At 38.9% G+C, this 14,787-nt stretch overlaps 1 protein-coding gene across 8 annotated transcripts in view; it reads right to left on the bottom strand.

Annotated features, from left to right (window-relative positions):
* Positions 1 to 14,787, bottom strand: part of npas2 (neuronal PAS domain protein 2) — a 36,191-nt gene that overhangs the window by 17,998 nt on the left and 3,406 nt on the right. For 7 of the 8 annotated variants that reach the window (XR_014598422.1, XM_084028867.1, XM_084028868.1 and 4 more), the window contains exon 1: positions 3,769 to 4,177. The exons of the other annotated variant lie outside the window; for it this stretch is intronic. The gene's annotated coding sequence lies outside the window, so the exon portion shown is untranslated. Of the gene's footprint in view, positions 1 to 3,768; positions 4,178 to 14,787 lie in introns of those variants that run through there. 8 annotated transcript variants of the gene reach the window in all.

The following is a 14,787-nucleotide window of genomic DNA, read 5'->3' on the forward strand; positions in this document are numbered from 1 at the left end:
GATTTGAAAACTGTGAAGATTGCCTCTTACAATTTATTAAATTCACATCAGTTGATGTGCCAAAAGCTTTGCTCCCCTTTATCCATATCATGAACTCTCTTCTCTTTTTTTGGGGTTGCAACGTTAAACATTAATATTGAGCTTTTCATATCCTCTATCATAAATCATCCATCATGCACACACACACAACACGTTCAGGATTAGCCACTTCAAAGAAGGACAAACTAATTCAACCGGAACGCACCTTTTCATTAGAGTTAATTCATGTAAATAAAGCAACATCTCCTCTCTTGTCCACACATGAACCCATTAGATCAGAAAGCAGGAAGAGCAGCGGGGACAAACTTTCCACTTAAGGATGCTCGCCTGCCGCTGCCTGGCATTCTTATTTGTTACAGACAAATACCAGCTATTACTTAATTGGGCCACTAACATTTTAATGCTTCCCAAATTGCCCATGACATTGAATTTTGAGATCAGCAAGAAAGAACATATTCTATCGCTAAGGGAAGCAATAATACTTAATCAGAGAGATAACTCTGTACTGCAGCGCTGCCTCACTTGCTTATTTACAACCAAACTGCTGTTAGACAGATTACAGCACGACAACATGAACCCAAAACCTCCAAACTCCAATCAACTTCCTTAAAGGTTGATAAGTAACAAAATGTAAAACTTCAAGTCGGAGGTAGATGTTGACTAAAGCCAAATTCTCATTTCAAGTGACACAAAACAGATCCATTAATACTGATCATTTCATGTGACCTCCTGTAAAAATGTAATTAGAAAATATCAAACCATTTCTGGTACATCAAGAATCACTTTATGCAGCTTGAGCTTGTAGGTGTTCCACCGCAAAGCTGTGTAAAGTGAAACCTCACATATTAGCCTGCATTCTTTTAATGTATTGAGGTTAAACCACACCTTGCAGGGTTAACAGCTAAGACACACCGGGGTCTAGTTACACTTGTGCCCTAGAGTATTTAAAGCCTTTAACCAGCGACCTGAACCCATGACACAAGTATGCTCAAGTTCAAGTTCATGACCAAGCGCTGAGTAAACAGGCTGTAAAAGGGATGGAGACTATTACTCACACAATACATTACCTTATTATTGCGCATAACCTTCCACAGAGGAAATGCAATGTAAGATTAGCAGTGTTTTTTTTCTTAAGAGAGTGTAAGGTTCGTTTTAAAATTTAATGGAGGAAAAGCCCCTGCTGCCACAGCTGAACCTCACACCTCACCCTGTAGCTTGTTGCAGGATATAATGTTCCTTTGTATACCTCATTTAACTGCACTTACTTGGTTTCCTGCAGCAAATAACACTAGTATACAGCAGATTTTAAGAATTACTTCTAGACTTTGCAATGCTGTGCCACCCCCAGACACCAGCTTGTTCCATGCTGAAGACAAAGAATCCACCACTGTGAAAAAAGTACATCTGAAATGCCCTTCTTCAGCATTAGCTGGCGCTGCTCTTTGAACAGAGTAGTACACAGTGTAATGAATATACAATCATATCATGCAATCTGTCAGATCCTCATTTACAGATTATGTTAGATTAGATATTTCCCTAGAGCTTTTCAAAGGCAAAATATCTATATCGGTGATCGGGAGTGGCTGGAAAGCGTATCAGCTTCAGCACGTAAGGATTTTAGCTGCAACACTATATGAGCATCAGATTCAACTGCCATACAAGGTACCACCTAAACTGCCCAACATGCAGACTGGCCGAGACCAGATCGCACCGCCGAGGTGGTTGAGCCCCAGTCACATGTAAATAAAATGAAGAGTTTAGACTTGCATGATTACCTTGTATCTAGAAATCCAATTAGCTCTTAATATATCTGTGCATATTATATCATTATAGCTCATCAAGAAGCAGGAGCGGATTATGGCAATATTGGATTTTTTAAATGTAGCAACGTGATTTGTCTCTTTTTTTAATCCGCTGGAGCAACCAAAAACACTCTCACTGTCCAGTTTCTCAATTGATTTTCCAGGAACTACCACAATGTAGATCAATGTAGATCATCAAAGCAGAAATGGTCAGTAGAAGTGACTCATACAACTGATATGTTATCACAAAAAAAAGGTCAAACGCAACCACCATCACCAGCTCAGACATTGGCAGCGGGTTCTAATTTATTGATATTTCAAAACAGAAGCTTGTCTGATTGTCAAAACCATAAAAGTCACAATGCCACTATAAGAAAAACCTGCGCTGCTTTCAAAAGAGGCAAACTAGGCAAGTTGCAAATGATGACTCCATTAATGGTTCATACATTATTTAGCAAATCAATATTCGGCAGTAATAACACACAAGTACAAAATGTGTACATCCTGTAAAAACACAAATCAAGTGCAAGACCGCAGCCGACAGCCGTATCATTCTCACAGGATTTATCATGCTAATGATTCACACACACAAACACACACGTGAAAATCCATCAGGTAGAGATAGACTACTAATGAGAAAGAGCTTCCTGCAAGCTTTCTGAGAGCTGACAAGATTCTTTGTAAATACTGTGGTACACTAGCAGCAGGGTGTTTTTGCTGCTCTTGTGCTGATAGATTCATTTAAGATACCTGCGAGTCCATGGGGGTAGCAACTGCTTCTGTCTGCTTGTGTAAAAGTGTACATTGACTGACCAGCTCCATCTGCATCTGGTTTTGAGCTGACAGGTAAACATTAACTGGGCCTGGGCAAGCTTGGAGTCAGTTATCTGGAGATGTTTGGTTTGAAATATAACTAGTTATGTTTGAACTTACAATGCATGTCATTTGAAATCATATTTGTAAGGAATTAACCAATTTGCTTCATCATAGGATTGCTATTCAAAATACAGGTTACCATCTATGTGATTATAAATCCTTTGCTTATATCAACATATTAGCCCATATTTCTGTACAACATACATATTTGCACATGCAGTGGTGTGAACATAAATTAAAATGCAAACTGGTCTTCTGATAACACGAAAGAACATAATGAGCAGTTTCTGTTGAGAATTCTGGGGTGAAGTGATAAGGAAACAGGAAACACTTGTTGGTTACACACCTACAAATGAAGAACAGTGGGAAGGCCAACCAGAGCACTCAATGACCCCTTTACCTTCCAGTATGTACATAGCAAATAAGTAATTCTGCAACACTTCATCCAGGTTTCAAACAGAGGAAATATCTCTCTATATATAGGACAACTGTTTCAACTGCAAACAAGAAGACCCAAATGCCTCGTAAACAAGAAAACAGTGGGTTAGTGAGAGAAACGAGAACTCCAGTCGACTTAAAGCTGCCAGATTGGGTAACATCGGCCAGACCTAAACCTGCTGAGAAATTATTTAAGGATATCTTTTCCCTGCGACATTTAACATGTTTGCTATCTCACGTCTTACAATGACGAAAAACCCTTCAGTATTTTGCCATGAATGTCACTAGCAGTGGTCGGCTACAAGGAGGAGGGGGGAAAGGTTATTTCAACCTTGTAACCAGGGCACTTGATGACTGTGAGCTGAAAACATGTAAGCGGCATTCAAGAGCGCCGGGTATATGTAACGTTGCAAACACGGACATCTTCAGCCAACGCAGTCTGGGTCAAGTAGCACATTTGTGCAAAAACGGCTCATCTTGCCGTCTACCGATGTCTCCTTTCATTTTTGGTGAACTTTGATGTCACAAACAGTGTCAACGGGTTTGACAGCGATATGACAACCTTATGCGCTCGCGACGCGACAACTGAGCGCTTTAATTAAATCTCACGTACCTTGAAAAGGGGTCTCCAGTGGAAATAAAGATCCACACTTAACTTTCATCAATCCAGTCATTTTCTTTTAAAGAAGAAACTACAGCATAGCAGGTGAGCGCAACTAGCAGCGTCTGACTGGCCGAGTGAGAGCGCCGAATGCGTTCAATTGCATAACAACGCCTTTAAGTTAATAACGCGCTGTTATTAATTGACAGTCTGTCGCTTTTGGCGGTGCTGATTTATCAATCACACGACCACAATCGCCCGGTCGCGGTGTTCGCCTCTTGCGGTTGTGTCCGTCTGTTTTCCAGGCACTGTACTCCACATCCTCCGCTGGCAGTGACTTGTAAACAGGACCGAGTGGCTGAGAGCAGAGAAAGTAGGTCAGCTGGTAGCTCAATACTCGGCTAACGACGGCAGCAGCATAAGCAGTCGGCTGTGTGTGTGTGGTGTGCAACACAACCGAGAGAAACCTGTAGTGACCAGGAGGAGGGGGCTGATTGTAATCTTTAACACGTGCTAAATGCAAATAGCACCCCACTAAATGTCATGCTTGCGGGTTGGACGCCTAGCTGATACATTACCACTGGAAGCATGACAAGTAGCCTTTAAACAATTAGGAGACAGCCCGGTGTAAACTCGTAAAACAGAAGGTGAGGGGGGGGATAGGTGTCTCCTTCATGCCAGCAAAACAGAGCAGATTAGCCTGTTTGACCCTTCCTATACATTCATAAAGCATGTGTTTCAATCTGGAAGAGAAAACAAACGAGGTCCAACAAAAATAGGACACTGAAATGAATAAGGAGAAAAAGAAGAAGCTGAAAACCATTTATCCCCCCCTCAAGTACTTCCCTACTTCCTATGGATTTTTTTTTTTTTTTTTTAACAACTTCCTGGTTGCCTTTTCCCTCAGCTGTAGTCCCAAATGTGGGTCAGCAGTCTGCATGACTAATTTGAAGGACTCATAATGGACCGGCTCCAAATCTTCTGTCTAATGGTCACACGAATGGCACAGCTGCAGTATATCCGTGTGTTGACAGCTTTTAAAAGAACTGAAACTAAGCTTTTAAGACAAGCTATTTACTTTAATACACTCATTTGAGATAATACAGAGGTGTAACTTTAGACTCTCAACAACCCTACCAGTATATTAGATTGTCATAATCAATCAATATGTTAATCATTCCACAGTTCATCTCTGCTATCTCCACAGAGTCTGCAAAGTATGTCAACAATTGTATAGTCTTGATTTGGACTAACAAGGTCGGATCTGACTACTGATTATAGACATAATTTGGCTGTGATAGCTGATTGTCAATAGGTAGAAGGTGTTTACTATTTTGTTATTTTTATGACCATGTGTTTTTGCTGATAAAAGAACCAATTCTGAACAAAAGTAGTTGTAACTTTGGACAGTTGCTAAATATGTCTTTTCATAGTGTGAATTTGAGTGTGCTTCACGGCGAAACAGATGGGCATTTCCAAATGCTTTTGCCATTATTTTCACTTTTTTTTTCTCGAAATGCAGGTTAGCAGGTGTAATGTTTAGCATGTTCAATGCCCCAAGACAAAGCAGACAATAGCAGGTCTGATGGGGATGGTATTCACTTTGAAGGCATTTTGTCATAAACCAAGCATCCCCGAGGTTATTACCATTCATCCTGAAGGAAACCATGAATGCCTGTGCCAAACTTCATGGCAATCCATCCAATAATTGTGAAGACATTTCACTCAAAAGCACAAATGTGAACCTCATGTTGATTAATTCTCTGGAGACCATGCATGTCTGTACAACATCCACTAGAAGTTGTTGAGATATTTTAGTCTGGAACAAAGTGGTGGATGCACTAACCAACTAACTGACTGACAGTCATTGCCGTTTACAGAACCTCGTCCCCCAGTACCTCTAATTAGCAGTGTGGGGGTGACATGCAACGATTATGGTCCAGAATCTGATTCAAACACATCACTGTCCGTGCTTTAACTCTTATGACACTGATCCACCAGGAAACCAGCTGCTAAGCTGTTTGTACATCATGATAATCACACCAAAGTCATTTCCCCCTCTAGCCTGTATTGACTTAGTTATGTCTGACAGACTTCTGATAAAGACTGCGTACTTCTGTCACAGCCTCTGATATTTAGACTAAGCCTTAATGCTGGAAGACAACTTTGTAACTTTGATCCAGTATAATCTCAAACAGTACTTTCTTTTTAATTCTGGATGTTTAGGTTGAAATGAAGAGTCTCCCTAATGACAGATGGTCTTGTGATAAAGGCTAGTTATCATGTGAGGGATAAGATAATAGAGCACGTGAGAATCAGACTTCAGAAAATGTTAAGTGCATGTTCCTGATTAGACAAATGGAGCTTCTCATAATGGAGAGGGTGAGTGTTGGTCCTGTGAGCACGAGCTGCCTCTTTGAACATTAACAGCAAATAGTTTTAAAGATAAAATTAAGATTTTGTGTCCCCTTCAGGCACATGTAATAAAATCTTGATAATAAACTTAAAACAAAATATTATATACTGTGTGCACACAGTTCAGCATGAGCTGCACTAGAGACATCTTTATCTTGCGTTCTCTATTTTTCGGTCCCCTTGGAGGTGTTAAATAGCTTTTTACAACATAACGTTTAAAACAGAAAACAGTCTGCAGGGTGTGCAATTTCCAGCCCTCATTATTTGACGTTTTAGGATTAGATTAGGATTAAAATTCCAGATGTCCTTAAATTTGAGTTATAGCAATGCTACATTTGCAGACCACTTGTCTCAATGGCCATCTTCGTGTAATGAGTCACACTTTCCCACAGTTGATTCAGACTGCAGCTGTTGTTGTAGTCCAGGTTTCGATGACTGATCTGCCTTATGATGTGGTACCAGTATGATGCCATTTCAACCAGCTCGTAAGACATGGACCACAGCCAGCCAGCCAATCCTTGGCCTGGTACCTTTCATTGAAGTGATAGCACATTACTGTCAGTGCCAACTAACTTCAGTAGCAAGTTTCCACTGTCTCACCACTCCTCAACACAGCTTTTCCACAACAGAGGAGGTCTCTCTTAAAAAACAGTCATGACAAACTTAACTGTGAAGTGGGCTTAGTACTGCACCTTGTAAACCTCTAAATAAGCAACCAGAACATGCTTATCATAATTAAGTAAAAGTATAATCTAAATTATGTTGGAGATTATGAGCAAAATAACAGTGAATCACATTGGTAGAAAATCATTATTTCACTGCTGTATATTTGTTGAAACCTTCAAGCATGGCACAGTTTATACAGAGCAAACACAGCAAGGCCACCAGGCACCACTGGGGCCACGTTCAATTCCCAAAGTTGGCTCTTTTTGTGTGGAGCTCCCACTGTGTGATCACACTGGCTGCCCCAGTTTCCTTCATGTCTGAAAGACCTGAACGACAGGTGGAAGGCAATTTCCTTCCAAATGAGGAAATTGCCGTCAAAAATCAACCCAGACGAAACACTTTAGAAAATGTGCCTTCAGCCAGTGTAAACCAAGAGCGTAAACAAAAATATTCCATTCATTCATCTGCAATGGTTTTGCTGTCCTAGTGAATACACAAAGCATATGAAATGACTCCCCAAACACGCATGTGTCAGAAGCCTCCAACTAGTGTCAAATGTGTTACTATTAACACATTGGCTACCGTCAGCCGCAACCCAGGGGCTCCAGCAAAGCAACACATAGTTGTGTCCTTTTTTTGGCCCCATTTGAATACCACGCTTGCAGAGTGAAATGCTGATAATAATAGTCATCATTTACATTTCAGTCAAGTGTGATTACTTTCCAGGATTTGTGTAGCAGGGGTCTCAGTTTTTGTACGTTTTTTTTTTTGCTATTCTACTGAATCTCTTACAACATGTATTTATATTTGTTGGCTGCCCTGTAGAAGAAATCAGATTTGAAAGTGATTTCTCTTTACTTACATTGAAATGTACCAGTTAAGTAAACATTTTTTTTTTTTTTTTTAAGTAAACCCAAGCTTGTAGAATTAAATATATTATTTTTGGATTATAATGGGCCCTCTTGAGGCTTCAGTTATTATAAAACAATTCTTCCAACAATACACTACCTACTTGTTTTGATAACAATCAACTAATATCCAAATGCAGCAATAACCAGGGGCAATCCAGAAATTGATGCATAATTCATTGGACAGTGACACAGCAAAGTATTCTTACATGAGCAGTTCAGTAGGGACAGGAAGTACAAAATCAGTAAGATGTCACTCTCATGTATACATCGTTTGACTCCTTTGACTTTAAAGTGTGTAGAGTTTCATCTAATAGATAAAAAATTAGTCAGACTTAAATATTCTCAAACTCCATTGGGTGAAAAGAGGTTACTGTCTCAAAAGTCTGATATTTAACAAGCCGAAATCATGCAACATGATGTCAATAAACTACACACAGCACACTTGTATTTACCAACCTGTCTAGTCTGTGACACCAAAGGGAGGGAATATAAAAGGAAAACAATTTGTAACACATTTGCATTATGTCTAAATAAAGTTTGTTTGTGTTGCCTATCAATCAATTCTCCAAGAAGATCCAGTAATGCATACATGACACTTGGCCTGCCCTAGAGGAAATTAATTTGAACTTTTTATGGAACAAAGACTTTCTTCTGGACTCCATAAGGATATCTCTGCACCTGACAAATTGTTTCCTTTGGGCCAGTAGAGCAAATCATAAGTGAAATGTCACAACAACTCACTGTTAAAATTGAGATATGCATGTCCCTTTAAGGAAAACATGTAATAGTTGTTCAAACACAATGAAATATGACCAAATTACTTTTCAGATAGTGCCATCATCAGCTAAAAGATTTCATTTGTTCAATACATATATCATCAACAATTAAATGAAATTACGTTCCCATCCACCTCAGCATTTAGTGCTAATTAGCAAATATTAGCACACTAGCATGCTAAACTCGGTAACCATGGTAAACATAAGCATGTCGGCTGTCTTGTTACATAAATATCTCGTGCACTAAAAATGTGGTTCCTGAAGTGAAACTCCAAAGCAGTGATTCTCAAAGTGGGGTCCGTGAGAAGTTTACATATTCAATAACATACATTGTCATGAAACAAAATCTTTTATTTTCTTACAAAAGGCTTCAGATTCCAACAAATAATATTTTTAATTTAAAATCTAAAATAGTTTTTTGTATCAAAGAGTGAAACCTTACACACTTGTTGCATGGAATCATGGGTAATCCGTGTTGAGATGGTGCACATATTTTCTCTTGTGTTGTTCTTTCATATAACAAAGACTATAGAAGTATACCAATTATTTATTTATTTTTATAAGGGATACTAGCTGACACTGAGTCATTCCTCTGTATATTCTCTTGTAAGAATGTAATGTCTTTTAAAACAAGTATCAACATCTCAAAAAGGTTTACTGGCATATTAATGTTGGAACACTTGTTATGTAACATAACAAAGTCAACTTATGAGGGTTCTTTTAACAAATTTACGTTAAATAGAAACATTTATGCTCAGTCACACGGTAGCTTACACACTGTATACACAAAACAATGATAAGAAAGTGAACAATACCAGAGTATTGACAGAAATATTCTGAACTAAATTGTTGCCATGCCAGCGACCAGCAAGTGTGAGACATCTAAGATTCATAAAGATCCCCCACATTTTACTGCATTATTCACCATCCGCCTACATAGAGATTAGTTCTGCTCTTTTATGTAGGTCATGCTATTGGATGATGAGATGACATTTAGTGCTCACAACATAAGCAGCCCTCGCTGTAATAAATGCTTTACATCATGTACCTTTGTCCAGACTGCTTTTGCCTTTACATCAGTGAAAAATGGCACTAATTTCATAATCATTTAGACATTAAGCCATATTGCCTCCAGCTACATCTGTGATACTGGTATTGATGATGTCATCATGGCCCTCTGCTGAAGCACTGACTGTCATTAATTACCGTGGCACTGCTGTTCGCTCTGTGTTCCCATGGTAACAATGTGTGTCTTCTTCCCCCCCAAACAAAGCAGCTATGTCCATCAAGCCACTGGTTTCCGTTTTCTTCATGTCCAGGAGATTTTTCATGCGCATCTCTGAAGCCCATTGTGAGTCTGATTAATATTAATAAAGTGGAAGTCATCCTTTCTCGCTGTTTGCTTTGATTCCTCATTATAATTCCTTATTCCTTCCCATTTTATGCAGAAGTGTTAGTTTTTTTGCAACCCAGTCATCTGAATAAAATGTTGGCATTGTATGTTTCTGACAGAAACACGTTGAATCTACGTTTCATATCAACAATTCTACATGTGTATATTAATGTAAAAGTTTGAAACGCTTATCGTGCTTTGTTTTCGAGGACTTTAAGTCAAATACATCAGAAACTAATTCTGGGAGAGAATCTCTTCCTTAAAAACAATTTACTGCAGCATTGAAGTAATATTTCCCTGTTTTTAGATTATAATTAAACTATTTTATAATATAGCAGTATATATATATATCCAGCAGAGAGGTCTGAAACTCTTAAGGGATGAAAGAAGTATAAATACTGTAATTCACAGTATATAATCTCATGTGTCCATGAGGCAAGATGACTTAAACCTCAATTGGTAAAAATAAGTACACAATAAAAAGTTAAACTGGAAAGACTGGCATTTTTTTGATGATGAATACTTCACACTGCTGAGCTCGGTTGTGCCCAAGAGAAATAAGAGCATCACATCAACAGTAGATGTTGTACCTGCAGCAACTAAAGAAAATCACTTTGTCACCATTAATGAAGTCTCACATTTCTACAGAACCGTTCTTCAGTCCATTCTCACTCTCGTCTGCTTTGACGTTACACAATGTTCGGGTCAAGGACCTTTTGCACTTGTTATTCACTATAAATGGCGCAGCATTGACTGACACAACTTCAGACAAGAGCGTAAAATAATCCCAGAAGAGACTGGTACATTCTCGACCAACAGCATTTTCTTCCATTGAGTGGAAAAAAGGCATGCACCGGTCATAAAGAAACAAATCATCATCATCCTCCTCCTCAGCAGTGCTTTCCCACGAGCGCTGTCCATCTCAACCGCACAGCAGCTCTGCACTAATCCTCCCTGGGCAACAGCTGAACCCTTGCACTCACTGAGCTGTGCCCCGCTGGATAACCCGTCACAGTGCAGTTTAACACATCCTCACCTGCTGTGCACTGAGGAAAAAACATATGCCTTTTCCTAATCTGTACTTAACTGCACCTCGGTAAACAAACATAATTATGTCCTGAAAATATATTTATGTGCTCAAATTACAAGTCAATCAAGTGTTGGCTACCGGTATACTGCATTTTTCCATTGCACTTCGGTAATCTGAGGACATATTTTCTGGGATCGGATTAAAATGTGATGGAAATGATCAGGCACATTTTCTATATAGAATTGTTTCAGTAATTTATCACTAATAACAGATTAATTAGTCCTGCCATTTTAGTGTGCAGTGATCCTGTTCAATCAGTCAATTATGTAACTTTCTTTCATTTATTCTGAGTTCACTTTTCCTCCTTATACAAAAACATGTGTCAGTGATTTTGCTGATATCTTACCCAAAGTACCTTGTAATCACCTATTCAGCACACAGCACAGTCTCACTGGGTGGCCCCACCCTCAATGAGAACGCAGGCCTTTCAAAATAAACATCCTTTCACCAGGTAGATGCTCTCAACTATTCATATAATTATATTCCTTCAACAATTCTACATTATTCACCAAATTATTCCAGGCCTGTTATCGTATGCTGCTGCTCGGGAAAAGATGCAATTACCTAAGGCAGTGTGTGAGCAAATATGTGGGTCACAATTCTAGGGCAGGGGTGGAAAGGGCAATGCATCTCTTTCTCTGTACTGCTGTCTCAAACTCAGATTGAAGGTTACATCTTTGGTTAAATTCCCGTCTGTGGAAGGGTGCTGATTCTTTTACAGTGTTCCCAAATAAACATTTCGAGCTGATAACCAGAATAATAATAGTGTTATGAATTCAGTGAGTGAGTGTTCGTAAAAACCTGAACCGCAACCAGCCACTCAGAGTCTGTGCATAATGAACTCAAATAGACTTTTTTAAGCAATCCATGGAAAATATGACCTTATGTCTCCATTCCTATCTATTGCCATTTCATTTTCCTTGTTATGAAACGCTGCTGTCCGTATTTCCAAAGCTTCCTCCTGAAAGCACACAACTTTCTGTCATTAAATTCAGGTTTCTTTTTAAAGAGGAAAGCAGCTTGTAATAAAAAAAGCATGTATCTCTTTGGGGAAAAGGGTAAACAAATAGCTGAATATTGAATTGCACAAGGACCAAATATAATTCTGTCTCATTTTTAATCCATAGAAACCAAATGCACAGGGCTGGAGATATGTTTTAATTCCAAGACTGAAACAGCAGTACATACTTGACAGCTCCACATGAATTGTTCCTACATTTGTAAGGTTAACATTTCTGTTGAATTACAGGATACAATAACCGCTGTGAATTACCTCATTCTTTGTTCACCTGAGGGTGTGTTAACTGAACAAATTAATTGACGTATAATCATAATAAATTCCTGTGTAAGAATGTGGGTTAATAACGTCTACATTTTTAATGATAAAAAGCTGGATGATTAGTAGTCTGGAAAAAAATAATCTCTCCAACTAGTTTTCACATTGTGTTGACACTCTGCTCATGCTTCATGCCTGATTAAAGTACGGCGTAATGCAGCTAATTTGGATGCTTAAAAAGACCACAATCTCTGTGAGTGCACACATTATTCAGGATAGCAGCTACTAACAGGGAAACAGATGGATGGAGAGTGTAGGAATCATGCTTCACTGGGAAAATGACTCATGATTCATTCAACCTGCTGAAGTGTCCTTCAGCAATCCTTTAAATCACTTCCAGCTCTGTAAGAGACCCGGTCCTCTGACCTCTCCTTGGATGGTGGGCCAGAATTTCCAATTCCAGAACAGATTTCCAAAACGTATCACACTTTCATGTGTTCTTACAGTAATGTAATTACAACAGGGTTACATCTGAATATATTCTACTTGGTAAAAAGAATAGTCTATATGTAGAATATAATATTCATTGTGTTGCTTGGGTCTAATCTTAATTCAAGTTATATTGAAGAATAACTTTCGGTAAAAGTTTTACTCTGCCAGATTTACCAGAAGTTTTTTAAAATAATGAATTAAATCACTTATTGCCTTTTTTAACAGGGTAACTAGTAATCTGTAACCAATTACATTTCTAAAGTAACCTCCCTGACACTGTCAGTGTGTCTTAACTCAATGTAATCACATGGTGTGTGTGTGAGCCCTGACAGTCACGAGCCACGATCAGGTTTTTGCCCGTTGCCATCACAGATTGCAGATACTGAACGTCACAGGAATGACGAGCGCCTGGGGAGTGCACTTTTCATTTCATTCCTCGTTTACAGCCTTCTGCTGTGTTGTGTATCTTACTCCACGAAAACAAACAGCATTGTAATTCCCATGCAGCCAACACCCTGAGCTAAAGATCTGAATCACATCTAGGTCACACACAGGGGCCGGACTCACATATTGTGAAACCTTTTTTCTTTTTTCTCCATCTGAAAATGTAAGTCTTGCCACACCCAATTCTTTAAAGTGACGTGTTTTTTTTTTGGTGAAAGACAAATGCAAGCTAAAGATTCAGCTATATAAAGATAGTGTCTTGTTAAAAAATAAATAAATAAATAAATGACTGAGCAGCACTGTGTAACGCTCAAAAAGTGACAGAATTAATTTTACGTGCTACTTAATGAAACTCCTCTTCACTCCCTGGAATGAGGAGAACTTCCATTCAGGTCACCGTTTTTGCTTAATAGAGATCTCAGTTTAAAACTGTGGCATCTTTACAAAGGTTTCAAACACTATGTTCTGATGTTTATCTCGGGCAGCATCACCTGTTTCATGCCACAAATATAAAGAGAAACAGCAAATTCTCATAATGTGATAAGTCTTAGAGCTTGAAGAGGGCACTTTAGAAAAAAAAAAAAAAAAAAAAGAAATGCAGCTAAACGTCTTAATCATGCCCCGGTGGATCTGAGCCTGAAGCTACTGAGGACAATGACTGTGTGCTTTGGAGCAAGAGATCAGCGACAGCAGCAAGGACGATGACGTCTGTAGAGGCAGTTATATAACTGGAGCTGAACATTTTGTCTGTCATAGTTACAAGGTCAAAGAGGGTGACATGAATACCAGTCATAGTCTCAAGAATCATGTGCAACATAGTTCCACTGGCCGAGTTCATCGGGGCAGACATCAGTCGAGATTCAACAACTATTCACTATTCAAAACCGTAGAACACAGCATGTGAATCCTACGACTGTCTAAACGTTCAGACGACAGGAAGGATGACAGAGCGGTTATTGACTCAACGACACTGATTATCTTCACCACAGAGTGAAGCATGTCTTCGCTGCTTTAACTATACTGATGTCAAGATATAAACAGAAAATTAAATCATTTTTTTCCTTACATTTATCTTGGTTTTCATCCACACACACACACACACGTACTTCACTATACTGGATGTTTGACCTTGTCTACTCAGAGTTTGACACTGGACGGCTGTTTTCACATTCATCTGCTGAAGAAGGAATGTTTCTCTGTGCTCACCTTGAATCTGAGTTTGAGACGGGATGTTGTGACGTCACAACTTGCCGGAAGCCAATCATAGTACAATATTCAACTTACTCAAGTGTGATGTGGAAACTTACAACCTTTGGTGCACACACACACACACACACACACACACACACACACACACACTCAGCATAGACTTTTAAGTAAAGTAGGAAACATCTTGTAAACTTTCAAAAATAAAAATGTCTGTGTTTATTGATTCTGGATTTTTTTAATGAGGAAGAAAGAGCAGATATAAGCGTTAAGAATGTCAATTATGTACAATGTTGCTTCCAGCATTGGAGAATAAGCTCCCAAACAATAAAGGTGGTAAATGCTCACCCACCATTTAAGCA

Source organism: Eutrigla gurnardus, assembly GCF_963514095.1.
Source record: "Eutrigla gurnardus genome assembly, chromosome: 15".
In the NCBI taxonomy this organism is placed as follows: domain Eukaryota; kingdom Metazoa; phylum Chordata; class Actinopteri; order Perciformes; family Triglidae; genus Eutrigla; species Eutrigla gurnardus.